Below are 26,172 nucleotides of genomic sequence, written 5' to 3' on the forward strand. Positions count from 1 at the left end.
GTACACATGTACAGAATATTTGTTCTTCAGCACATAACATTCTCATTGCACTTCAGCTGCACTAACAAATGGCTGAACCAACAGATCGGATGAGACCATAATGTTTTTCATATGTAAAACCAGTAACTGCTGCTCCTCAAACTACCTCTTACCAGCACCAGTTTGCATGCTTATTGATAACTGTTAGGTCAGGCATTTATATTATCCCAGCGTCATAGGATGCCAAATGAGTCAGCTGACACCATGGCCAAGCTCCGAAATACAATTTCTCAACTTTTCACTACTCTACAAAGCTAGAATTCTGTTTACAAGTCTATTCTCTGAGCCTCATTTCAGGCATGTTTAAGTCATGTATCTTCATATCTGAAAAATTTGCTTACCATCTTTAGTTAAGAAATATGCTATCAGTTGTGTATATATCTATGAAAGGCTGATGAATTATGAAGAAAAGTCAGGGATACTATAAAATTACTTCAGTGCTACAGATTTCTCTATTTGCTTGAAGTTTGTTTTGATTTGTTTTGTTTTTGAAAAGACATTAATTTTAACTGAATCAGTTGTTCTTGGTTTTGTATATCATGTTTATTAATGTCCAATTTCATGGAAATGTACACAGATGAAGGGACTTGAGGGCCAACATAGTAAGAATTTGTTCAAGTGAAGTTCTACACAGAAAACCTTTTTTTTTTTTTTTTTTTTTTTTTTTTCACCAAAGGGTGAGTACATAAAGTACATAAGTACATAAAGTACAAAAGGTTATCATCCACCATTACTTGAAGACAGTTCAACCACACCAGCATTCCAGTTTGCCTATTCATAGGATTTATAAAACTATAAAATGAGAACAGAATGTGTGTGGCCATTGGTTTATCACATAAACTTGAGGAGCTGCATCTGGTGATATGAAGCAGTCGATGTCACAGAATGTCACAACAGTTGACCCCTATGGGTCATCTAGCCCATACACATACTCAAAGTGGGGTAGTCCAGAGCTGGTTGCTCAGGGCCGTGTCCAGTCAGGGTTTAAACATCTCCAAGGAAATGCCATAACTTCTCTAGGCAACCTGTTCAGTATTCAACCATCCCCACAGTAAAACAGTTTAAATGGAATTTCTTTTATTTCTTACATTTCAGTTTGTGCCCATTATCTTTTATCTTGCCTCTGGGTACCACTAAGGAGAGACTGGCTCTGTCTTACATATTCCTTCCCACTCACATCAGGTATTTATATGAACTGGTAAAATCCCTCCAAGCTTTTTAGTCTCTGGACCAAACAGTCCCAGCTCTCAGTTTCTCCTTGGAGCATTCTCAGATGTTGGTAGAAGGCTGAGGTTCTCAGTTCCTTCTGAGAAATCTGGAGATGTTTGTACATAGCAGCTGGTTGGTAGATGTCTTTCCAGATCATTCCCCAAATGTAGTTTTGAAACACTCTCTGAAGGGTAATCTTGCATGTGTTTAGAATTTATGAAGCTTCCTTCATTAAAAATATGTAAAAGCTAAGATACTCTAGTTTTAATGTATTTTCCCAATATACCATTTACTTCTAGATGCCAAGTATATTTTTATGACTTCTGATGTCTTCTTTTGTGAACAGAAGTTTCCAGACTCCAAAAGTTAATTTCAGGATATCCAGAACTATATGTTGATGTCATTGCAGCTTTGGTTTTCATGTCTAATGATGCATCCACAAAAGAACATTTATTTCCATGAAGCTATGGACTAAGCTGAACTTTTAATTCAAGGGTTAACAAAGAAGCTTGGGAGCCTTGTAAAGGGGTTCACAGGAACTGGCATGGCAGGATGGAACAGAAGTCAGACAAAAAGGCAACTGGGAATGAAGGAACAGTTTATTGTAAGAATATGAGGAGAGGCTTGGACATCTGTGGCAGATTGGGATTTATTGACCAGACTTTCTAATCTGTTCCCTTCAGAGGTGAAAAATATCAGTCCTGGTCTTGGTGGTGCAAAACCTAAATAAGACTGTGTGGGATATTTGGGAACAGAAGGCAGGAACCAAACCGGCTACCGCTGTGGTCTACTGTCTGATCAGTCTATACATTTGTTTAGGCTCAGCTCTGAGGCAAACAATCAATTTCCCCTCTTACTGACAGCACAACAGAGTAGGAATGGTTCAGGACTAAGCTGTCTTATACCCAGAAATCTCATTGTGTTAGGGCAAAGATTGTGACATTCAGCTGGAGGAGAGGAAAGCTGGGAAGAACTGGATAGTCTTAGACTAGCATCTTTGGTAGACTTAATGTGAGGGGTGCCCATTTTAAGACTCCTGATGTTCAATTTAATTACAACCTGGTCCTGCTAAGTTGATGTGGCATCAAAAAAGAATTATAGTTACCTAAGGAATTTATCTGATAAAAGCTGCAGTAATTATGAATGGCAGTTTGTGGATTATTCTTTTGAAAAGCTACCTAAATTCTGATCAAGTTCTATCTCCAAATCATGAAGCTTTGTGTACTTTAAATTTCTAATCCCTAATTAGCATTCTACCTTTAGAAGTTAGTTTTATTTGAAAGAAAGCATTTGGTTTCCCTTGTTTTCTCTCCAAACAATTTGTAACTCTTGCTAAGATTACTAAAGGGAATAGTTTCCTTCAGAGTAGGAGAAAGCAAACTGTTCTGTTTTGTTGTTTGGTAATTTGTAGAGAGCAGCAGGAAGCCATCACTTACTGAGTGTTCACACATTTTAAGGGTACTTGTGGTTTCCTTTGCCATCTTGCCCGGAAATGATGGTGATTTTCCACAATAAATGCCAATGTTTGCTGAGTTACATTTCTTATGCTCACTCATGAGCCAATATTTAATTACAAATTTCTGCACATCATCATTGTGGGTACTGTGCAATGTGGCACTGTACCATGAAGATCTGCTGCCAAAGACATTGAAGGATGCATATAGAACATTAATTTTTGGCAGAAACATGCACTCTTTTGGTCCTCCTTTGGTGTCGGCCAAAATAGTGCTGTTTACTGACTGTACGTAAAAGTTGCTGCAGAGAAAACTGCATCTTTTCTAAAGTAAATTGAAACACAAAGGTGTTTCTGGTCACAACCATGCATCTACACAATTTTTTCACTAACACTGCAGCATCAATACATCCTGTATTCTATGTGTATATATAAGGCAAGCTGAGAATTAAGAGTGCATATAAGTGAGAGTGTTCAGAAAGTTGTGTATTCTTCTGGTATTCCTCTGAAAAAGTCAATGAGCATAAGCAGAGACCAGCTTATAATTCCTTTGAAAGTAAGAGCACATTGGGGTTTCAAATGACATGAGAAATGTCTCTTGGAGTCACATAGCAGAAACCTGCTTCCAAGACAGCTGCAGATATCAAACAGAATATAATTAGGGTGAATTAAATAATTCTGGGGCAATAATACCACATTTGCTCAAAGAAGAAGCAAACTATTTCTAAATTATTTCTCTAATGAGTTATTTTTCTGTATTGCTTCCTAAAGATGCCTATATGGGGACCATTTATGTTGAAATATGGTATGTGGTGCTTTACCCAGAAATCATTTTAAATGCTTTGTATGTCTCTGATGAACTTACTTGCAGGATCAATAGAAGATACTTTAACAGGTAAGGGGGTTTATGGTTACCATTTTCTTTTCTCTTTATATGAAGACTATTATAGAGACTTCCCTTGGGATGTTCAGTTGAAAAATTACAGAAACATAATATTTTGTGAGATGCAGTTCTGCTTTTATTCCTTTACATGTCTTGCATATATTTAGGACAAAAATTTGAAAGGCTTTGTCAGGTTCTAAATAACTGAAGGGAGATTTGCAAATCTCTGCAACAATAATGAAATATGACTTCCAGCATTCTGGTCCAAAAACCATCATGGATTAAAACCAGACAGACTGAGGAAGCAGTAAAAATGCTGTCCCTCATGAACAGTATAGTATAATTTTTATTGTACACCATATTGATGTTGTTCAAGGCATAATTTCTGTGTGGGTGAATTCTCTATGGGTTGCTACACTTCTGTAAGAGGCTATGTTTGAACTGATGTACTCATATAATTTGATGTGATATCTTCAACCTTTTCATTGCTCCTCTCTCTCTCTGAAGTTGCGTCTGCCCTATAAGGTTAGTGAAGGGTACCTTGAGAGAAGGCTCAAACTTGCTGATCTCTTTTGCCAGAATATTCCTGTTCCATGTAGCTGGATTGTTATAGTCTGATTTGAAATGTCCACCTGGTCTTGGGGCTGTGTTTAGGATACATGCTGCTGAGCCCAGCTGCAGAGCAATCTGCCCTTCCACTGCTGATTCACAGCCCATAGAGGGACAATCAAAAGGCAAGTCAAACACCAAGAGCTTGAGCTTTTCTCTTTCCAGGATGTGGTGTTTGGTTTAAGCCCATGGTGAGAACAAACATCTGCATGGGCTTTATTCTACCCTGAATGACCTTGTGGACAGACTCCTGTTGAGTCTTCACACAACAACCTACTGCAGCCAGCTGGTTGAGCCCATTTCTCCAGCAGCTCAGCTAGAGTGCTGGCATGGTCTGCAGTCTGCATCTAGGAGGTTTTCTGGCACTTGGGGGAAAAGTGCTTTTTCCTCACGCCCAATTTTTTTCAGCGAACAAAACAGCCCAGCACTCACAAGTTGCCCCTGAAAAAGACCAATACTAGGTCAGAGTATGCAGCCTTCAGATTCTCAGTTGCCTCATCTGCCTCTTCATTCCATGTGGCCAAAAGCACCGAGACTGAAACACTTCTCTGTGTGCAGGTGATACAGGTGGATGTTCATGGAAATCGTTACTGCAGCTTGACAGAAATAAATCTTGACAAAACATTATCTTAAAAGACATAAAACTTTATGTATTTCTTTTTTTTTTCTTTCTTTTGATCAAGGTATTTTACATTAAGCAGCAGGGTAGAAAGTTTTAGATGAGCCTTTTCCATTTCATAGGAGTTGATCACTTTTCAGTTTTTACCATTGTTTCTAAATTGTCTCAATATTTAGGTTATTTTACATATTCCTGTAGTGACATGAGGCAACCAGGTGCCACTAATTGCCAGGTAGTGGGCTTGACCTTGTGTGAAGCCCACCTGTGCCTAATTAGGGCAGGCCCCTACTGCGCATGAGCAGGATTAGGGGGCCAATAAAAGCTCACACCTGGGTTAGCCAGTTGCTGGTTTAGCCACCTTTGGAGCAGTAGCACTGATCCAGGCTGGTCAGAGCACCACTCGTGAGATTCTACTGGGACACCTGGTTGGACCTTGGAGCGCCGCATCCATAGAAGAGGTTTGTCTTGCTACATATTCCTAAAATTATTCTGTGATCTCTTAGGCCAACTAAAACTCCCTTTTTCATCATTCTTCACAATTTCACTTATGCAGGGGGTAAACTTGGGTTACTTTAACTTTCTGTCTCATTTTTCTGCACAGTAAAAATGTTACATCAAACAATAGCAGACCAGCACTGGAAAATCTGTGTTTATCACTTGTCTCACCACAGGATGCTCTGAAAATTCAGATCGACTGTTGCCTCACAGCAAAATCTAGTGAGCAGTGTGCTCGTTTGAACATATTCAAGATTTGCTGTTTTACAGGATTAGTCTATTGGAATTCTTTTATCTTGAAAAACATGGTGTTCAGAGCAGTTATTTCCTTTTCCCATTTTTATCTAGCTGGATTCAAAATAATCCTGTGCAATGGCACAAGCACTTCACAGGGTATGTTTCATCATACCATAATCTAACCAGAGACATTCATGATTTATCTGCACCTAGTTATGCTGATTTTACTTATGTGTGATATTTTCCTGATCATTGCACAAACTGACAGATTATTTCCTGTGTCATCACTAGAATATTGCCTCTGTTGAAGGTAAGTACCTAACTCTGTAAGCAGACAAAGCACATCTCAGGAAGCAGTGGGAAATGTCAGAGAGAGAGGTGATAAAATCTGCAGAGAGGTAACTGTGATCAGTGTGCAGGATTTCAGCAAGGGAGTTTTCCTCCCATGACCTCATTGAATGAAAATGACAGTCTGAAAACCAAAGAGCTGGAAAAAGGAAGATTTTTCCATTTCTTGAGGGAAGTGACCCCAGAAATTATACACTTCTGTGTTCAGTTACCATGCACAGTCAATATTAAGTGAAGTATTTTGTTTACTGGATCTGAGTGACACCTAGCTTCCAAAAAATGCACTCTAGAGCAAAGGAAAAAGGTGAAAGGCCAAGAAGTCTGATATAAATAGCCAATAAATTGGCCAAGAACTTTTTCCAAAAGGAAGAGGCTGTTTATTTCATACAGTTTCATCTTTTTGCAAAGGTGCCCAGTGAATAGTGACTAACTGTGAGGTCACAAATTTTAATCTTTCTGTAGTCAGTACTGAGATTCAGATATGAGATAATTGAGAACAGGGCAAATAAATTCTGTAACAGAACAATATTTATGCATATATATATATGTATGAGCACAAATATACAGGCACTCAGTAATAAACAGGGCAAAGTAGTCAAGAGTTACACTTGCAACAATCAGAATAAAAGTATTAGGCCTTCACAAAACAGGTGTTTTACAGCTTTGTCATATTAAGATATACACTCAGACTGTCTTAAAAGTCACCTGCCTATTTAGAAGACTAAAAATTCATAACAGCAATGGAGAAAGAGTAAAGCAATCTAAGCACCAAAAACTCAAGAGGAAAGTACCTGTAGCTGCAGTTACTATTTCAGTTCAAATCTATCTCCATGTGTCTGCTTAACTCACAAAATTCATCACAAATGTACAAAAACATTCCTGAAATTCAGGAGTCAGCAGCAGCACTGTCCTTCCTCTCTGCATTCTCTCTTTTGCCCTCCCTTCTCTAGATTCTCTCCTCTACATACAGCTGTTCACTCCTGAGGAGCAGCCAGCAGCACTGCCAGCAACTAAGAGGACTTTCTACCCAATCTGTTATCTGCAAGTTATGAGCAGAGGTTGAGGGGACCAGAGCTGGAGAAAAGGAGGCTGAAGGGAGAGACCTTATTGCCCTCTACAGCTACCTCAAAGGAGGTTGTAGGGAGGGGGGGGTTGGTGTCTTCTCTCAAGTAACAAGCAATAGAACAAGAGGGATGGGTCCCAAGCTGTGCCAGAGAAGGTTTAGATTAGATATTAGGAAAATATTCTTCACTGAAAGGGTTATTAGGCACTGGAACAGGCTGCCCAGGGAAGTGGTGGGGTCACCATCCCTGGGGCTATTTAAAAGAACTTAAGGTTTTTCCCAACTAAAATGATTCTGTGAGAAGAATCAGAATGGTTGAGGTTGGGAGTCACCTCTGGAGGCCATCTTATCCACCTGCTAAAATAGGTCCAAAAATAAACCTGAGGTTTTTAAAATCATTCATGTGTTCTACAAAGACTTTTGCCCATCTTTTCTCCCACCACATGCTACGTTTTGTGAAAAGCCCTATGGTCAGTGTGCCAAGTGTGCCCTGGGCGTTCCTACTGCCTCAGGCTCTGCAGAGTAGAAAGCAGATCCCAGCCACTGGCATTGGTAACACAAACATTGGAGTTCTGCTGGAGAGAACTGCTTAATGGGAGGGGTGGTGGTGGTGAAATCATTAAGGACTGAACAGGCTGATTTGTATAAGTTTAAAATTGGGATGAAATGAGGTCAGTCTCTTACTGGATGAATGCATGTCATTAGAACATATGTAAAACCTATGTGACTGTTATAATAGTAAAACACAGTACTTAGGTCAAATCTACTTATTGTCTACATCTTTTTAAGGATTAGGCAGCATGTTATTCAGAAGAATTTTATGCTAGAACTGTAAAGCCTGATTATGAGCCATTACACAAATTACCATGCTGTGAAGATAAGGTTTGGCTGATACCTCATTGTTTGACTTTCAAGTAATCCTTAATTTCCTCTACCAGCTCAGTATGCCAGTGTCAGATCTGAGTGAAAACACAATGGTTAAAGAGCCAAATTTTGCTCCTGTATTTGAATTTATGCTTTGCATTTTCTATTTTTATTGTTTCTTCTTTATTTTATCACTTGTCTTCTCTGATATTTTTGACATAGCCCTAAAATGGAAGTATTTCTGCTGGGCTTATAAATTAGTTACTACTTTCGTCTGGTCTCACTGCATTTTACCTGTTCCAGAAGCTCCCAGAGCATTCAGATTTAGAAATGCTACAGGGCACAGTAGTCTGCATTTCTGTGACCATTTGACCTCTCTGCTTAACATTAACCAGATAAAACTCGGTGTGTTTCACCTTTTTGTAACTGAAGAAAGTAAAAGAGGAAACTTCAAGTACAGATAAATTATAATGAAGCCTTCATTTTCGTGAATGCCCTGTCACAGGGTTTTTTAAATTATGATTAATTATCTGGTCATAGAAAATGTAAAAGAAGGGTTTATCATTGGTGACAAGAAGATTGGGTTACTTTTACATGATAGAATAGAGAAAAGCATGTGTCAATCTTTTCCAAAAAAGACATTATGACTAAAAATGAAAGGTCAGAAGTGATCTCAAGTGATTCATCAGCCTAGACCTCTGCACCAAGATGCGATCAACCGTACTCATGCTGTTCCTCACAGATACTTGTTCCTAAGGCCTTCTGTTCAGGTAGAGGTGGATTCTTTATCATCCTTATCCTGTGTTTCCACTAACATACTCTTGGCAGGTGTTACATGGTTGAGAAGTTGCAACAGCAAGTTACAACCTATGAGGCAAGGTGGCATGGATAAAAGTGAGGTGAGTGACGGTCTGTGGCAGATGTTGCTACGGTACAGATTTTATGAAAGTTCAAACTCAAGATTTTTTATGCTTCTGGTTCTTTGATTGAGAACTGCTTAACTTAAGATGACAACCTGCTTAACTTGACATTTTTTTTTCATAAAAGTATTCACTTTTCTGTACCAGTAACCTGTCTCAGATGGGAAAAGGTTTTAATTAAAAAAGCAATTGCATGAGACTGTCAATGTACAATAACACTCCATCAGACTTTCTAACATTGATAGGTAACATTACACCTCATGCATTGCAGATATTTGGGACACAGAAATGACCAGATAAAAATGAATCATGTATCACTGGTTTTTGTTTCCAAATCACTGGCATGTTCTCTTTGACAACATTGTTGAACAGTTAGAATAATCCAGAAGTACTTAAAGAGAACCAAATTACAAATATTAATAAAATAGTAAATTTAAACCTTCTCCAGGACACATTTCTAACTGATGGTAGGAAAAGTTTTGAAGTAAGGATTGAGCTAAAAACATTCCAATTAATAATATAGTCCACTGGTTGATTGTAGCAGTCATAATGATGCAGTAAGATTTTCTGGTTTATATTTGAATTGATAGTATCAAAGCTTTTCCAGTGGTAATTGAGGAGGCTTTACTAGGAGAAAACACTTTAAAATTACCACTCCATTTTACTGGAACTATAGATAGAGGAGATCTCTGACCCATTGTTAGCGATTTTAATTAGGTCTCAGCATGCCAGAGAAAAGAGAAATGAATAAAGTATGCTGCTGGGAGCATCAACCAGGGTGTGCTGGGTGACCCACATGGCAGTGGCAGGTTAGCAAGACATCAGCCCTGGGGAAAATAATGAGAGAGCTCATACAGGATTCAACAAATAATGAATATAGCAGACTATAATTAATACAACAAACTAGAAATATAATCCCAGCAATCGACATGCTTTTCTGCAAAATGCATCTTGTCAAATGGTTTAGTTTAATTATTTGAGAAAATTATGGGTTTGATTTTTAAAGGTAATGACACTAGGCATTTGACTTAGAAGCACCCTGTGTTTTGATGTTAAAAATAAGGCTGTGTTTCAGATGTTCAGATGTTGCTGTCGGATGCAATTGTCAGGGAATTTTGCCCAGGTTCAACAATCCTCAACTTTTCTAGTCACTATTAAGAGTAAATAAGACATACTTATTTTCAATTATAAAATAGATATACTGGAAGAGTAGTAAATGGCTGTGAGTTCAAAGCAGCAATACAGAGAAATTGGATCTTTCCATAATTTTTTGGGCCAAATGTGTGGTTAATGTATCCAGCTGCAAACTTACAAAGCTGGAAAGATGGGACAACTATGGGGTAGGACACTGTGAGGCAGAGGAATGAGTCTAAATTAGATTTGCAAATCTCATGGGCCAAAGAAGTCAACATGAATTTCCAAGATGTGGAAAGGACAAAGATGGAAAAATAAATCTTTTCACTGAACAAATAGGCAGCAGTGAAGAGGGTAAGGAATGCAATTTGTAAGCATATTATGGAAAAGATGCAGCTGTTTCAATGTTACATTTTAAAAACATGTTGACAGATGGAAGATAATTACACTGCCTCTCCTTGTTCCTGAGAAACACTTTAAATTAAGAAAATAATAAAAATAAAAGGAATACAAGATTGTAAAATTTTCCTTAAACAGTAATAAATAGTTACAAATTGACATTTATTTATTTTGTGGCTGCAAATGTGAGTAACTAGTGAACAATATACTAAAAAAAATAGATTTAGTAGCATGGCATGTGTTTTATTTAATGCAATGCTTGTTTCATATACAACTAAAAATTTTAACACCTGTGGAAAAATACATGACCTGAATGAGACAGGAAGACTTAGTAATCTAAGGGTTCCTTCCTGACTTAAATTGTATTAATCAGTCTGTAAATTTAGCTCCACTAATTGGACAAAATGCAACTATCCACAGACAGGATAGGAAAGGATAGGAACTCTAATACCTAGTGTGAAGGCAAATGAGAGGGAAATAGTATAATGGAAATTACAGAAGCAAAATCCACAGCCTAGTGAATGGCTGAAGAAATTTGTTAGCAGTGGATGTTGCATCTCTTTTGTTGCATTTCTTTGATTCTTACGTTATTTTTATCTAAAACTTTCAGTATACTAATATGGATTATTATTTGACAGATTTTCAAGATACAGCAATTTAAACAATTCTGCAGAATGATTCTTCACAAAGCAAGTGTATTATTCCAAGATATACAATGAAATCTCAGTTCAAAATAAATAACATTCACATCCTAAGATGATTTTCTGACAAGGAAAGAAAGAATCTGTCTGCTACTGCTTTGCTGATGCTTCTTTTAGCATGTGTATGAGGAATGTATTTTTTTGTTAGAGTACAAAGTTTGAAGTTTTCTGAGTACAAAGTTCAAAATTTTTCTGCTTTTTGTGCATATGGTTTTAGATTAGTAAAAAGAAAAAATGATGATTAGCAAGCCACAGAATAAACATTATGCCTCTAAAGCAGTTCACTATGGAATGTTATAATAGTAAACATTTGCAGCATCCCTCTAGGCTGCCCAACAAGGTGTAAATAACCAATAGTTTACTTCTTGTTAGCGGTCCTGTGTGCATCATTCTGATGCTTTTGATTTTATTTTCTTTTTCATTTCACTCCAAAAGATGTGATGGTTTCCACTGCAGAACTGAGAACCTGTGGCCTAGACCCATCCCCAGCTTACCTTACTGATGCATCTGCCTCCTACCATGCGCAAGAATAAAATTATTTGATGGGTAAGTAAATGTTGCTCATAGCAGATGAATGATTTAAACAGTGACAGCTGGACATCTGCCTAAAACCTACATAGAAAATCACTCAGTGTGTTTCTACATGGTTTCATTTTTTTGTTTCTTAATTGCTCCTTTCTTTTTGGAAGATTTTGCTGTTTTCCCCTCCTTCCTCTTCTTTTAATAACACAACATCCCACTTACAGATGTCAAAAGGAAAACATGGTGCAATTGAACAAGAAAATGGAGTAAATTTAGGCTGTTGCGTATAGTAAATAGTATCTGCTATGAGCTGGTTTTAGCCAGATGATTCAATTTCTTGGCAAGATTGCAGCCTCCACTTCTTCCCAGCTTTGTCTCTCTCAATAAAAAACTACAAAGGAAAGAATGTTTCAAAGCAAGGACAGGTATTTCCCTTCCCTGTGATCATTGAATAAGAGCCATTACACCAAAGCTTACTTCCATGCTACGCATTTCAGAGTAAATTGTCTAGAAGGTCTGAGTATAACTGAGGAACTGTAGAATCAATTAAATCTGTTACATTATTATGCAGTGCCAATTTAGACACAAAATAATAGATACCATTCATAGAGCATTAGTGTGACATAAAATGAATGTTCTCATCTTTTGCTGCTTTTTATTTAAGAACCTTTTCTTTTTCTTTAAAAAGTTTGAATATGAGCATAGAAGACAAAACACTGGAGGGAAGAGGAAGCAACGTGCATAGGAAGGATATAGGAGGGTTAAGGTTCTGAAGTGTCCCTTACTGTAACATTCTTAATGCTCTAGCAACTAGGACACAAGAACACCTGAATCTGTTCTTTTCCTGTTCCTGAGGATATCTTACTCTTTCACACCTTTTCACTTACCAGCTTACTACTTATGGCAGCATTTCTGTGGCTAATGCATCCCAAACTATTTTATCTTATAACTGAGAACTAAAAAACTAATTCTCAGTTTATATTTTAATCATTACTGAAGTAAAATATTAATAGAATAATAGAATAGCTAGGGTTGGAAGGGACCTTAAAGACCATCCAGTTCTAGTGCCCCTGCATGGGCCAGGACACTTTCCACTAAAGCAGGTTGCTCAAAGCCCCATCCAACCTGGCCTTGAACTCTTACAAGGAGGGGGCAGCCACAACTTTCTTGGGCAACCTGTGCCAGTGTCTCGTCACTCTCACAGGAAATAGTTTCTGCCTTCTGTCTAGCCTAAATCTCCCCTCTTCAAGTTTTAAACCATTTCCCTTGTCCTCTTGCTACACGCCCGAGTAAAAAGGCCCCCTTCAGATATTGGAAAGATGCAATAAGGTCAACTTGGAGCCTTCTCTTTTCCAGGCAGAACAACCCCAACTTCCTCTGCCTCTCTTCATAGGGGAGGTGTTCCAGACCTCTGATCATATTGGTCACTCCTCTGGACATGTTCAAGGAGCTCTATCTCCTTCTTATGCTGGGGAATCCAGAACTGGATACAGAACTCCAGGTGGGGTCTCACAAGAGCAAAGCAGAGGGGTAGAATCACCTCCCCTGTCCAGCTGGTGCTTCTTTGGATGCAGCCCAGGAACTGGTTGGTTTTCTGGGCTGCAAGCGCACAGTGATGGCTCATGTTTAGCTTCTGGTCCACCATCAACCACAAATCCATCTCCTCAAGGCTGTCCTCAATCCTTTCTCCTCCCAACCTGTATTTGTGCGTGGCATTGCCTTGGTTCAGGTGCAGAACCTTGCACTTGGCCTTGTTGAACTTCATGCAGTTTGCACGAGCCCACTATTCTTATCTCTGTTGCTTAGAGCATCAAAAACTTCTGTGTCTTATATGGTTCATCAAGTAGCAGAAGATCACATTTATTTTACATTTTTTTTACATTTACATTACAGTATTATATTTTTACCAGATATCCACATTACATTTTATATAAAATTTTCAGCTTCGTCAATGTTAACGTTTGTTAAATGCAGAATTATTTTCACTAGCATTGGAAAAATTGTCTCACTCATTTCATTATTTTAAGATCACCTATAGGAATATAAAATCATATTGATCTGTAGTAAATGCATATTAAGTAAATTTAATTTCTTCATGTGATCATATTATGCAAAGCAGACAAAATTTAATGGCTTGGCTCAGGTCAGGTATCTTACAATGTCATTATAGACTTGAGAACTACAATCCATAGCAATGGTAATGTTACTTTAGGACCTTTCAAGACAGAAAGTGTACCATCTTTTTTTTCAAAAAGTGCATGTCATTACATTATTCAGATGGGCAAAATCTCACTTTTTTTTGTAATATTCTGTCAAATATTTTAACTCTCTCATAATAATATCATTTAAAAGTGTCAAATGGAAGATTTAAATGCAGCTGCAAAAGTAGTTTTAAATTTCCACTATCCTGTTCTTTCAAAAAATTTCTCTGGATCTCTCTATTAATTAGGGATATTGTATAGATACAAGGAAATGACATTCAGCAGTGCTAATTACCTAAATGCTGTTTAAAGAATTATTAAAGCATCCCTGAGAAGCTAGGGAAATGTGTGTAATTACACCTACCAGGGGTCTCCTGATTGACAAGAGCTTCATCTCCTATAATTTATATTGTGTATCTCAACTAATGAGTCCTGAATTGAGGTCCAAGTGACTGATTGAGGGGATATGTATACAACAGCACTTTTTTTGAAAGCAGCTGATCATCAAGTAAAAAACAATATTTGTGCTGCTTGGCTTTTGCTGGGATCCTGAAAGTTCTGCAATACAAAAAACCATATATTATAAACAGTTCTTGTAACAAGTGATATATCATCAAATTGACATGCCTGAAAATTGACCTGCTATCAACAAAACCCCTTACCAGGCTGGTTATGAGTCAGGATGCCCTGCAGGAAGTAGGAAATTGGCAGAAGTTTGTTTTGAAACAGATGAAATAACAAATTATTAATTAAGCAAGTTGATTTTTTTTTTTTTAATGGTAATGCTTACACATAAACCCCATAGACTACAAATAGAGAGAAAACACAGAGCCATGGGGCGAGTTAAATTTTGTGAAGAAAACAGTGGATTTTATTACACATAATACTAACATAAAATGCTAACCAGGCAAGGAGTATGATTTACAAATGTCTGAACTCTACAAAGTGTAACTTTCCTTTCTACTACACTTTTTCTACAGCTTTCAAGGATGGAGATAATGTATTCATAATGCTATCTGAGGTGTCTTTAAAGATTTTTCAGAATTGTAATGGTTAACTTAAAGGCCCTCATTGAGTATGTATAGCTGGGTTTGTTTTTCTGTGAGAGAATTACTTTGTACTTATCAAAGTTGAATTTCAGCTACTACTTTATCACCTAGTCACTCAGCATTGTGAGATGAATCAGTTTCATGAATGTAATGACATATAATAAAGTGTTGTAACAAGAAGCTCAATCTAAACAGCATAAAAACCATGGGAAAATTACTCGGCAATTCCACAGAAGCAAAATTAAATCTGTTTCCTTATGTAGTGGCTTTTCACGTGAGGAATAATTAGCTGTGAATTCCAACTTCAATGAAACTTTGGGGTGCAAGGTAATTATCTTAGAAACACCTCAGTTTGTATTTTAATGAAAAGGTGATGTGAGCTGGGATGTTTCAATATCAATTGCTCAGTTTGAAAGTGAGGCAGGATTCCCAAAGGGGGTCATTTTCTTCTTGCCTTGGTGGGACTTGTGTGATGTGCCTCAGGACAGGTCCATACATCGACAGCAATGTTCACAGCAATGACAAAAAATAACTTAAGACAGGTCTTTTGGTCAGGGATGGTCTTTATATTTCTATTTTCTTTCACAAAATCTTGCTGTTCTCTGTATCTTGCCTTATGAAATGGCACAGAAATAAGCTATGAATAGTTATGTCCTAATTCTAAAAAAAACAACCTAGTAACAATCAAATCCAAATTCTCAGGCAGGGTATCTTGGACTGCTAGAAGCTTATCCTCAAGCATAAAGGAAGGTTGAGATGGTGCAGAAACAAAAATTGACTGTTTCTGAGAGCAGTTCTCTTCACAGCCATAAAACTCCCTGTGTAATTCTGGTACATTAAGAGTATGATTTGAATGTTGAATTTATTACAGATGAGTCACAAATCCATAATGAATATGTTTCTGAGGAGATCTAAGGCTTTTTTCTTTAGTCCAGTGGGAACAAGCTTCAGCATCTCTCAGTAATTCATAAAATCAGGATCTGGTGACCTTAAATTGCTCATTTTTTTGCTGTGAGAAGCAATCTATCTGTAAAATTAGTATTCAACATTGCTGTCATTGCATGGGTGAGGAAAAAAAGACAAACATGAGAAGAAAACTGTTAAATTATCAGTCATTTCCACTTTTCTAGCTCTTCTTTGGAAAGATTTTCTTTTTTGCTCACCTCATATTCTGTAGGTTAAGGAAAAGATACTGATCTGACAAAATGCATGTGCAATGTGATTCCCCAGGCTTAGCCTGCAAGTCCTGATGATTGCAAACTTATCCAGCAGACAGCTGCTATTCACTCAAAGCTACTGAAAAAAAAAAAAAAAATATCTGAATACATTTTCTGTCAAGAACTTCCGGGCTTAGAGGAAAAGCCTGATTGATTTCATGGAAAATCAGTAATTTCTGCATTTTATGCCATAAAAATTCAAGGTCAAAATCATCATGACACTTCATAACCTTGATTATGCAGACGATATGCTTTAAACAAAAAACTGATAATTCATCTCACCAGTGCAATGCAGTAAGGTAGCCACACTTCTAAAATAATCCAGTATGCTAAAGACAAATATGACACAATCATATATTGTGGCAAATAGCCTCAGTAATAACAGTTTTAAGACAAGGTTTGTAGACAAAATCCTGGTCAAATTCCAAGATGAAAAAGAAAGGGGTTTCCAGCCACAAAGAACAGAACAGATGGACTGGGTCAGCAAAAGCCTGCTCCACAAATCTGTTTGGAGAAGTACATTGCACCTTGCTGCCACGTAGAATCTTGCTTAGAAAATGCACAAAAGCAGTAGGCACCCAGGCCCTGCTATATATAACCAAGCTGCTTGAAAGGCATGACAAGGAATCCCAGAGTCCTTTCTAGTGCCTGTAATGGCAGGAAGTGGGTTTACTAATGGATCCATTTGAGTAACAAGTAGGAAGCAGCAATAGTAAAAGTAGGGCAATGCACAGATCTTTTCTCTTGCAGCCAGATCTTTTCTCTTGCACCTGAAAAATAACTGAAATTATTAAGTACAAAATAAAATATCAATGTCAAAACCGTAAAAAAAAAAATCAGTATCAGCATCTTAACATGACATTTTATAAAACTTTTCAAAGCAATTTAAAGAAAATATACTTTCCAAACCACAAATGAATATTCAGGAAGACATGTTAATCAAAAGTGAAAGCTTTGACAACAAAACAAGCTCAGAATTCTGAGATAAATGGAGACTTTGGAAAATAGCAGAGGTCTGTGAAAAGACAAAATGAATTGAAATTTTTTTAATGTCTCTTCCTGGTAATCATTTTAGTGTTTTCAAAATGTTCTTATTTTGAAAGAAAGACTGAAGATGCAAATTTAATATCACAGCTACTGCAAATTCTGTTATAAAACTTTGCAACATATATTGAATGTCACATAAACATTTTCAGCAATCATTTTTCAGGTGTCTTGAATGGCATTAAAATCCCACAAGGAAGTGTGAAAACAACTCGTGCCATCAAAGCCTGCTGAGAAATACAGAGTTTATATGCGTAGCTCTGTTTTAATTTTGTTTTTATAATTTTCACTATCGTGCTTAACACTACAGTATATGAGCATATTTTGTTAGTGTGTTAGAAATATGCAATGCTTGCCATGTGGTATTTGTTTTCTTGTCTTGTTCTGCAGTAGCTGTGTGTTTTACCTACTTACCTGTGGTTTTAAATCCATTACCCAGACAAAGCCAAGTCTCTTGACCCTCTCCAGTGATTCCCACTCCTGCATTCACTGCCAGCTGCAGGACCTGAAAATGACCTTTTCCATCAGGAAAAATGTGGATTGAGTTTTTTCACATTGCGTTTAAAACCTGATTTTGTTTTTTCATTTAAAAAAAAAAAAAAAAAAACCCAACCTTGGGGAAGAGATCAGAGCTTTCTATCAGGTCACTATCAGAGAAGTGGAATGCTATCAGAGAAGCCTCCATAGATGGCTGTTCCTCCATAGATGGCCCTGAACCTTCCCTCTGCTGCTTGTTCATATGGACCCAGCTCCATGCCTTGCTGGTTTAGTGTCTCTTCTGGCCCTGGCCAGAGCAGAAACCTGTCTGTGTTGCTGTCTGGTTTATGATCCTTTGTAAGAGCCCCACAGTGAGAACATTATTAAATGGTTTAAGATGTTTTTTTTTTTTTTCTTTCCATGAACTAATTATTCCAGATGAAATGGTCCACTCAGCACAGCCTGCTGGGTGAGTCTTTCCTGAAGGTGCTGACCGGGTTTTGTTCAGACTGTCTGAGCTAACCAGAAGTTAATCCCAAGGATTTGTTTAGTGTCAACCAGGTGGAGCATACTCGTGCTGACTTTCTCATGTCAGGCAGTGCTGGAGGCTTGTAGCATGGGCAGAGCTCAGCACAGCAACTGCTCTGCCAATCTTACCCTTTGTTTCCTTTTACTCACAGAAGGGATGTGGTTTACAAAGTACAGAGGGAACTGTTTCTACATAACAGTAGCTGTTAACATGCTGTTCAACAGATGCCACCTGGATGCTGAAAAATGTATCCTTTGAGCAATAGAATTTATTCACTGAATAGGATGTATGAAAAATTGCTGTTACTGCATAGTTTTCTTCCACCTTTATTCCAGTACATCTTTTCATCTTCTTTTTATCCTGCATTATCACTCTTCTCCCTACACATTTTCCTCCTTTGCTTTTCCATTTCTGCGAAGAGCTTTCCCATCTTTTTCTTTTTTTCATTTTTCTATTTTCATTGCTATATTTTTCATATTCAGTTTCGGATTACAGTTTGGCTTTCACACAGTCAGATTTCATTAAAGTGCACTTTCAAATACCCTGTAATAATTGGACTCTGCTTGGCTACCAGAAGATAGGTTGTAACCTCAGCCCAGTAAAAACCTGTTGAGCACCAGTAAGGTCAGAAGAGGAGGCATTAGAAGGGTAGTTGTATTTTGTTCAGATTGAAGTTGCATAAAGCTGTTGACCTTTTAATGTCAGAATCAATTAAAAAGAAAAAAAATCTCCCATGTTCCATTCCCTACTGGAGCTGCAACTCTCTCAGATGGTCTGTGATGCCCACTTCCCACTGGAGTCAGGAGAATTTGTTTGTATGGTGTTCCAGAGGCCAGTGAATCACAGCTGGGTTGGGAAGGAGTCAAAGAGCTTGTTCAGAGATGCATCCTCCTTGTGGAGAACATTTAAACATCAGGCTGTATTCATCACGAAGAGAATCTAGCAAGAAAGTCCTGCTACTGCAGTGATGCCCTGAGGGGAAACCTTGTCTGACAGGGTGAAAATGTCTTTCATTTCCTTCTTCCATTAAACAACATTGTAAAATTGTGGAAAGCATGCATAAAATAGCTAAATTGAACTGTTTGTCATGTGCTGGTAAACATCCTAGAAAGCTCATAAAGTGACTCAGACAAATTAGATCATACAAGAATGATGGAAAATCAACAAGTTAGAAAACATCCAAAATTGTCTCCTAGTTTGTCTTCCAGTGTCAGTAATGTGAACAGTAATGTAAATAATTATTTCTGTAGCTCAAAACAGTGGAATGACACTATTGTAAATAACTGAAGGATGTGGCTTCTAGTATTTCCATAACATTTTACACAGGGAAATGTTTTTACAGGATTATTTGGGTGACTAAATGTTGAAGTTTAAGTTCAACAGATTTTTATGTGAAAATTCCTAGTGCCACCTATTGGCAGAGAGGACAAACATGAGTCTGGAAACACTAAAAAGTAGGGAAAATGTTTGTATTTCACATTTCAAATACTCTTCCAGTTTTGAGACACACATATAAATGTTCATTTCTAGTTAATGGATTTACTTCCTGAATGCTGCTGCCTGTGAAATGGAGGCAGTAGTGGATGTATGCCCTAAATGTCAACTTGGAATGAGCTACCCAACACACTGAGAGGTCTTCAAAGGCTCTGTATCCTACAAAATTATGTATTTTGTAGGATGAATAGTATCTCGTTCTTTTTCTTTGGGGAATCAGTAAATTAAGAGCTTTAATGAAGCCTTGAAAAACATACAGTCCTTGCCAGAAACTAATGTGCACTGAACCCTTTAAAGGACTCAGCTGATTGATTGCCTTTTCATGACTATGTATTCAAGTAATCATGGTGTCTGAGTGAAAAACCTGTTACTATCTGTTTACTTCAAAATTTTGACATTTGAATAGGAATTTTCCTATTATTTCTTCATACCTTGAGGGAGAAAAAAAAAAAAAAGGAAATGTACCTTGTTATCAAGCACCAGTACTGGACATTTGTTGTGGCATAGTCCAGAAGACCTCTTACTCCAGGCAGCATGGGGAGAGGTGGATGATCAAAGAGGGTCTGGAAAAGGATGGGGAATTGCTGAAGCAGCTCATCTCCTGACTAGCTGACAGGAATCCTGTGTATCCCAAGGGTAGGTGAAAAGTGAGTGCTCACAAACTCACAAAAACAGTGACAACACTTTCATTCAGCTGTTTTTAAAAGCATCTAGCTTACCTGTTTTCTGTTCAGGTTTCCATTAACCTTGCTGAAAGTTCAAAAATGGAAACAACAGTAAAATAGTGGAGGTTGTCAGAAAGATTTTGCATGTATCTCATTCAGCAAATGCAATTTTTCAAGTAAGCCACCAGCAAAGTTGCTTTTGCTTAGTTCTAAGTACTATACAATTTAGCAAAAAAATAAAATTAAAAAGAAAAAACACAAATACCTCCAAAAAACCCTAACCGACATAAAAAACAGACTTCTCAAAATGAAGGCTTTAAAATCAACTTCATTTATTATGTGTGTTTACTTCAGATTTAGCCTCTTGGACAGCTGAATAGGGGCTTTCAGTACAACCTTGAGGTTAATATGAATGCACTTATAATTTTTACCAAATTGGATTTTAATAAGTGTCAAATTAGAGATCCATTTAGTATTTTTCTAGGTTTGCATTAGTTTCCAGAACTAACCTAACAGAAAAATGAGAAAGTACAGAGTTTTTTGAGTCTGCAGAACAAAGATAAAAGATGGGTGATGAGAGGCTGACATGCTCTATTTAACGTATAGCAAAAATTTACAGGTAGTGAACGTACACATTAACCACATCTGTGGATAATCTGTACTGTTTCACTCCTGAATAAATTTCTTCTGAATTCCATTGGAAATATCTATGACTGTAAATTTATCTGAGATTCACAGGTATTTAATATCCACACAGCAGCCTACAGATCCACGTGGATACAGTGTTTTCAAGGTATTATCAGTTAATCCTGTATATTATCCAGCATTTTTCAGAGTATCCACAGAAATGACATTTCCAAGCTGTTGTTGCTGAGACTTGTTATCCTTTAATATGAAAACCAAAAATAATTTTTCATTTACTTCTTTTCACTTAAAGCTTGTAAAGAATGGAAAAAAAAAAAAAAAAGGCATGACACGGATCTTACTTCTACTACCATGACAGCAGCAAGATGAAGAGATCTGACCCATTGGTATACAAAATATATAGCTTGTAGATATACAGTGAGTAGTGCTATATTTTGTCCAAAGACTGTAGAATCATACCTTCTGTCATGAAAAAAATCTGTTTTTTTCAGATTTTCAGATTTTTTAGGCAAGAAAGAAGTCAGCTTGCGCAGCAACATAAGAACCATGCCACATCACACAATCTTTTTCATCAGCTGCTGGAGAAGTAACTTGAAGCATTCTGGTGTTCTTATCTTCACCATCATCAATAAAAAAAAAACTATTCCAGAAACTCTCCTAAGCTTCAATGGAACTGTATATCATTCAAGGTGATGATTAAACTTTGAGAGAAAAAGAAGTGTTTCATTTGATCAGGTAGCAGTGTGAACAGACTATTTGGAAAGGCAATTCCATGAGCAAGCTGTTACAATTCTGGCCATAGCCATGGGCTTTGCATTGACAGACTCAGCTCCTGACTGCCTAATGTGTAAAGTTATAGGTTCTGAATTAATATAAATTATTTCACCCACTAAAAAAAAAAAAAAAAAAAAAAAAAAAAAAAAAAAAAAAAAAAAAAAAGGAAGCCAGACAAATCTGGAAATAATCTAAATTTTTTTTTTTTTTTGATGCTATGGGTCATTGAACTTCCTTATTTATTTTTTTTTCCCCAATTTCTTTGCAATCCTAACTGGGACATAACTGACTCTCAATACTTCTTGCTTTCTGGCACTGTCAGATAAAGACACATTTCTTTAGGCATCTTGCATTTTGCACAGATGCAAAAGATACCTGAATAAAGTGTCTGAGGTAGTGAAAGTGCAGTTGCTACACAAGAGCAGAGGTTCTCCTGGCTCTCAGTGCTGAGTTCCCTGCATAGGCATGTGCTTTGCTGGGCTACCCTGTTTATTTTCCACAGCCATTTTCCGAGGAAAACTGGGTGTGTGAAGCTCATTGTCTGCTGCTCCCATTAGTATGTCTGTTCTTCACCCTTTGACTTTCCTGTATCTATAATTCTCTTCACCTTTGTCAGGCTTATATTTTTCTTCTGTAACTGCAAAGCCCTGAATTAAATGTGGGCTTTAGGGAGCAAGCAGTCCATATATCACAGGAAAATTTATTTTTCACTGTTCTGATTCCAAAACAGACTTCCAAATGTGAAGAATTGATATGTAAATATCTAATATATATTATCAAATCAGCATTGCCATTGTTCATGTAAGACATACACAGCACAAAAATAAGAGACCACAAAATTCACTGAACAGAACCTGTAATAGAGAAAATGATCTGTTAATATTTCACTGACTCTAGTTTTATGTTTTTAAAAATGTGGATGAATCCAATAATTTACGGACACAGCATAGATTATGGTTTTTCTTCTGCTACTTGCATGTCAGAGACATATTCATACTTTTCATCTGAAATATTTCATAAATTTAAAGACTGTCTTAGGAAAGTTCTCCCAGCATTTTATGTGATTTGGAAAGCTTGCAGTCCCACCTGCAATTTTTCACCACTTTGGCACTGAATTTATCTTTGACCTTTCCAAAGCCAGATGATTCTGCCAGGCCACCAGCCAAGAAATCGCATTGGTGAGAGATAAGCTACTGATCAAAATCATGAGCAACTTGGGTGAGTTGTGATGCATAAAAATAATTATAGACTTTGTAAAAATAACCTACAAGGGAGTTCTGAGTAAACAGGAATCTTTGTTGGCCAAGAGAAATGTCTGATATCTATTGTATAAAAAGAATACATGGGAAGTGCTTCTCCAGCCATTAAAATAATCACCAGAGATTCTTGTCCTTGAAATAAAAAAAGCAAAGAAAGATAACCAGGAATCTTATTACAGCAGATAGACTGTCATGAATGGCAAGTGCATTAGGTGGAAATTCTGAGACACTCAAAGGGAAACTCAAACTGAGAATTTATAATGTATCAATAAGAATGGCTTGGATTAAGTTTTGGCTTAATAAAAAACTGTGTTGTTAGCCAGAAACAGAGCATAAATCTAGAAGGTAAGTTTCACCATAGGGAACTTTGCTGAGCCAGGAGAACAGGAAAAAAGGATTTTGACTGATTGTGAAAAAGTGTTTCATCTTTGTCTGGTGTAAAGTATGTGTTTAAGTCCATTCCTGCATTTAAACTGTCAAAAATGTGCAACTTTCACAAAGAATTCTCCTTGGTCTTGAATTCATTGCTCTTAATGTTTAAAATAAAATCATATAAGTTAAGATGATTGAAAAAAATTCGTAAAGGAAAGGGCTTCAAAGTTGAGAACGTTGCATTAGTTCTAAATAAAAGCTGAAATCAGCATTTGCAGAAATTGTAAGGAAGGGTTGGGGGGGGAGGGAAATCCCTTTCTGTTTGCTTCTAGCCAGCCCCAGTCTTTATTTGTTACATTTTCAACAAGAATGTGTTTAATTAAAGGAGAATTTTAAGAAGCTGCACTGCAGGTGAAGTTTAGTTTAGGGAATTGCTTTTCTCAGTCCCAGGCATGATTTACTTTCTGATGTGCAGCCACTCCATGTGCTCAGCATGGTTTTTGCCATGGTAATGTCAGCTGCCAAAAGCAGAGGAGCTGCAGTGCTTCTCATGGTGGTACATCTGCAAATGCTTAATGAATAGTGCACCTTGCTTGACTTCAATACGTTTTTAATTACATTTGGCAGAAAAGAGGAGGCATGACCTAACTTAAAATTTATCTCAGTCAGATCTCCAGAATTTAAGCAAGAAATTGCCTCACTTGGAATACAAAAAAATTGTCTCATTGGTTCAGACAATTCATACTAGGACTAAATGTTCATATTGTAGGTACTGTGACCCTTTTCCTTTGATTTTAACCAGGGATTTTTTCAGTTACATCTTCTGAAGTGTCCACTAATAATGAGAACATGGCCCATTATTTGCCAGTGAAAGGAATCTCCTCAGTCAGGGAAGGTGATCAGAACAATGAAGTCCATGACAGCCACATGACAGCTATGAGGTGGCTCTGACTGGTTGTGTGCTGACTTTAAGGGTGTTGTTTTCATAGGCCAGACTCCTCGTGTCCCTCTTATCTTTGGCTAAGTCCCCACCCACTATTGGTGGTAGAATTATTTGTAGAATGTGAGCAAGATGTTTGCAGGAAAAGGGACTAAAAATAACATTTCTTGCTTGTGTGGATGAATTTAGCAACAGAAAAAAAGCAAGGAATTGCACCTCTGTCCTAAGGAACTCTTTCTTGCTCTGTAAAGCCCCTCTTCCAGCAGCCCAAAGATTGCAGCCCTGCAGACAGCTGCTCTGCCTGTAAGATATTTCCAGTGCCCTGAAGTAGAGATGGTTGCTTACTGCCTTGAGACATTTTCTCCAGAATTTCTTATTGCTTCCACATTTACCAGAAATTAGGCTCAATCCACCTTTTGAGCTTTCTTTCATCAGCATATATTCTGTTATACATTGGTATCTCTTCAGAGCAGCACAGCACATATCCAGCACACATTGCTACACCGTGCTGGAGACCCAAGAGCACATGGGTCCATCTGGCTAATGGCTGAAATGCAGAAAATCTGAACTACACCATCCCCTTTATATTTTAATGGACTTCTCATATCTTATCCTCTTGCTGGTTGTCATCTTCTGGTATGTATCTATTAGGCACTTTTTGAGTTAATTAATTATTCATATGCTAAGTTTTTAGATAAGCATTATTGGGAGATCCTAAGATCCTATTTCATGTAATGGCATATCATAGAATTTCTGCAGATTCTCACACCGTGTCCTCTAGTGAACCTGAAGACATTCTCCTTAATTTGTCATAACTAATGTGTAGATGTTCCTACCAACTGCTTGGAATTTCTACAAATGAGACTTCATGGATTTTCTCCTATTATCTGCAAAACTCCTTCCTGCCATTCAGTGCTCTTCAAACTTGACAAACTATCAGTCACTTAACCTGTCATGATCAGCTTGTACTCAACTTCATTATGTTTGTCTTTATGAAGCTGCAGTCTCATGACATACCCTTCTAATAAAATGTAAATGCATTCAAAGTCTATACCTTTAGGAATGTTCCTGCATTTACAGACAGGAATCCTTAGGAGTTTTTGTTTTGCTAGGGTGAAAAATAGAGCTTCTTTTGCCCCTTCTCACATAGCAACTCTCAAGTCCTTTGCCATCCTAGCAGTCTTCCTCTACACCTGCTTAATTCTGTATTTCCTCAGTATATGAGAGAAAAATTGTTAACACATGGTATGGCCAGCCTGTAACATTTTAGAATTAACACTTTACTGTTATTACCATTTTTCATTGGGACTAATGCTTCTTAAGACTCAGTCTGCCTAAGTAACAGCCACTTTATATTTGTGGGCTGTATTAATTTTTAAATTATTGCACCTGGAATGTTTCCCCTTCATCAAAAAGTCCTGCATGTACTTGCATAATGTGCTGTTATTGGTACCACTTCTCTGAGCTCTGACTATTTTTCTCCAGGCTTTAAGGGCATCCAGCTCTTCCTAAATAGTATCCCAATCTTTGATTTAATGTTTTTCAACCCAGCATCTCTGGCACCTTTTTAGAATGCTCTTGCTCTTTGTGATGAAGTCATTAATACTAATTGCATTCTTTTCATGGGAAAACAGATTTATTATGCAATGACTGTTCTCTAAATAGAATGCACAGTTCTCTTGATTTTAACAACAACCTGCAGCCAACATTCACAGTCGATAACAATTTGCAGATAAAAATCAATCAGCCATACTTGCCTGGGTTGTATAACTGTCCTACCATGCTTAACTAGGCTTGTAAAATCACCACTTATCCAAAACCCTGCTGATTTTATTTACATAATCTTTTTTCCCTTCTCTTTTTGTTAGTGATTTGAATACTCATGAAAGAGAGTAATTTCTTACACCAGAGTTAAGATTGAAGCTAACCTTCTATTATATATCAAATTTTCCATCTTTATCATTAAAGGAAAAAAACTCTCAAAAATGTATATGTTTCAGTTCAGAAAAGG

The sequence above is a fragment of the Heliangelus exortis genome, chromosome 4 (genome assembly GCF_036169615.1).
Source record: "Heliangelus exortis chromosome 4, bHelExo1.hap1, whole genome shotgun sequence".
Taxonomy (NCBI): Eukaryota; Metazoa; Chordata; class Aves; order Apodiformes; family Trochilidae; genus Heliangelus; species Heliangelus exortis.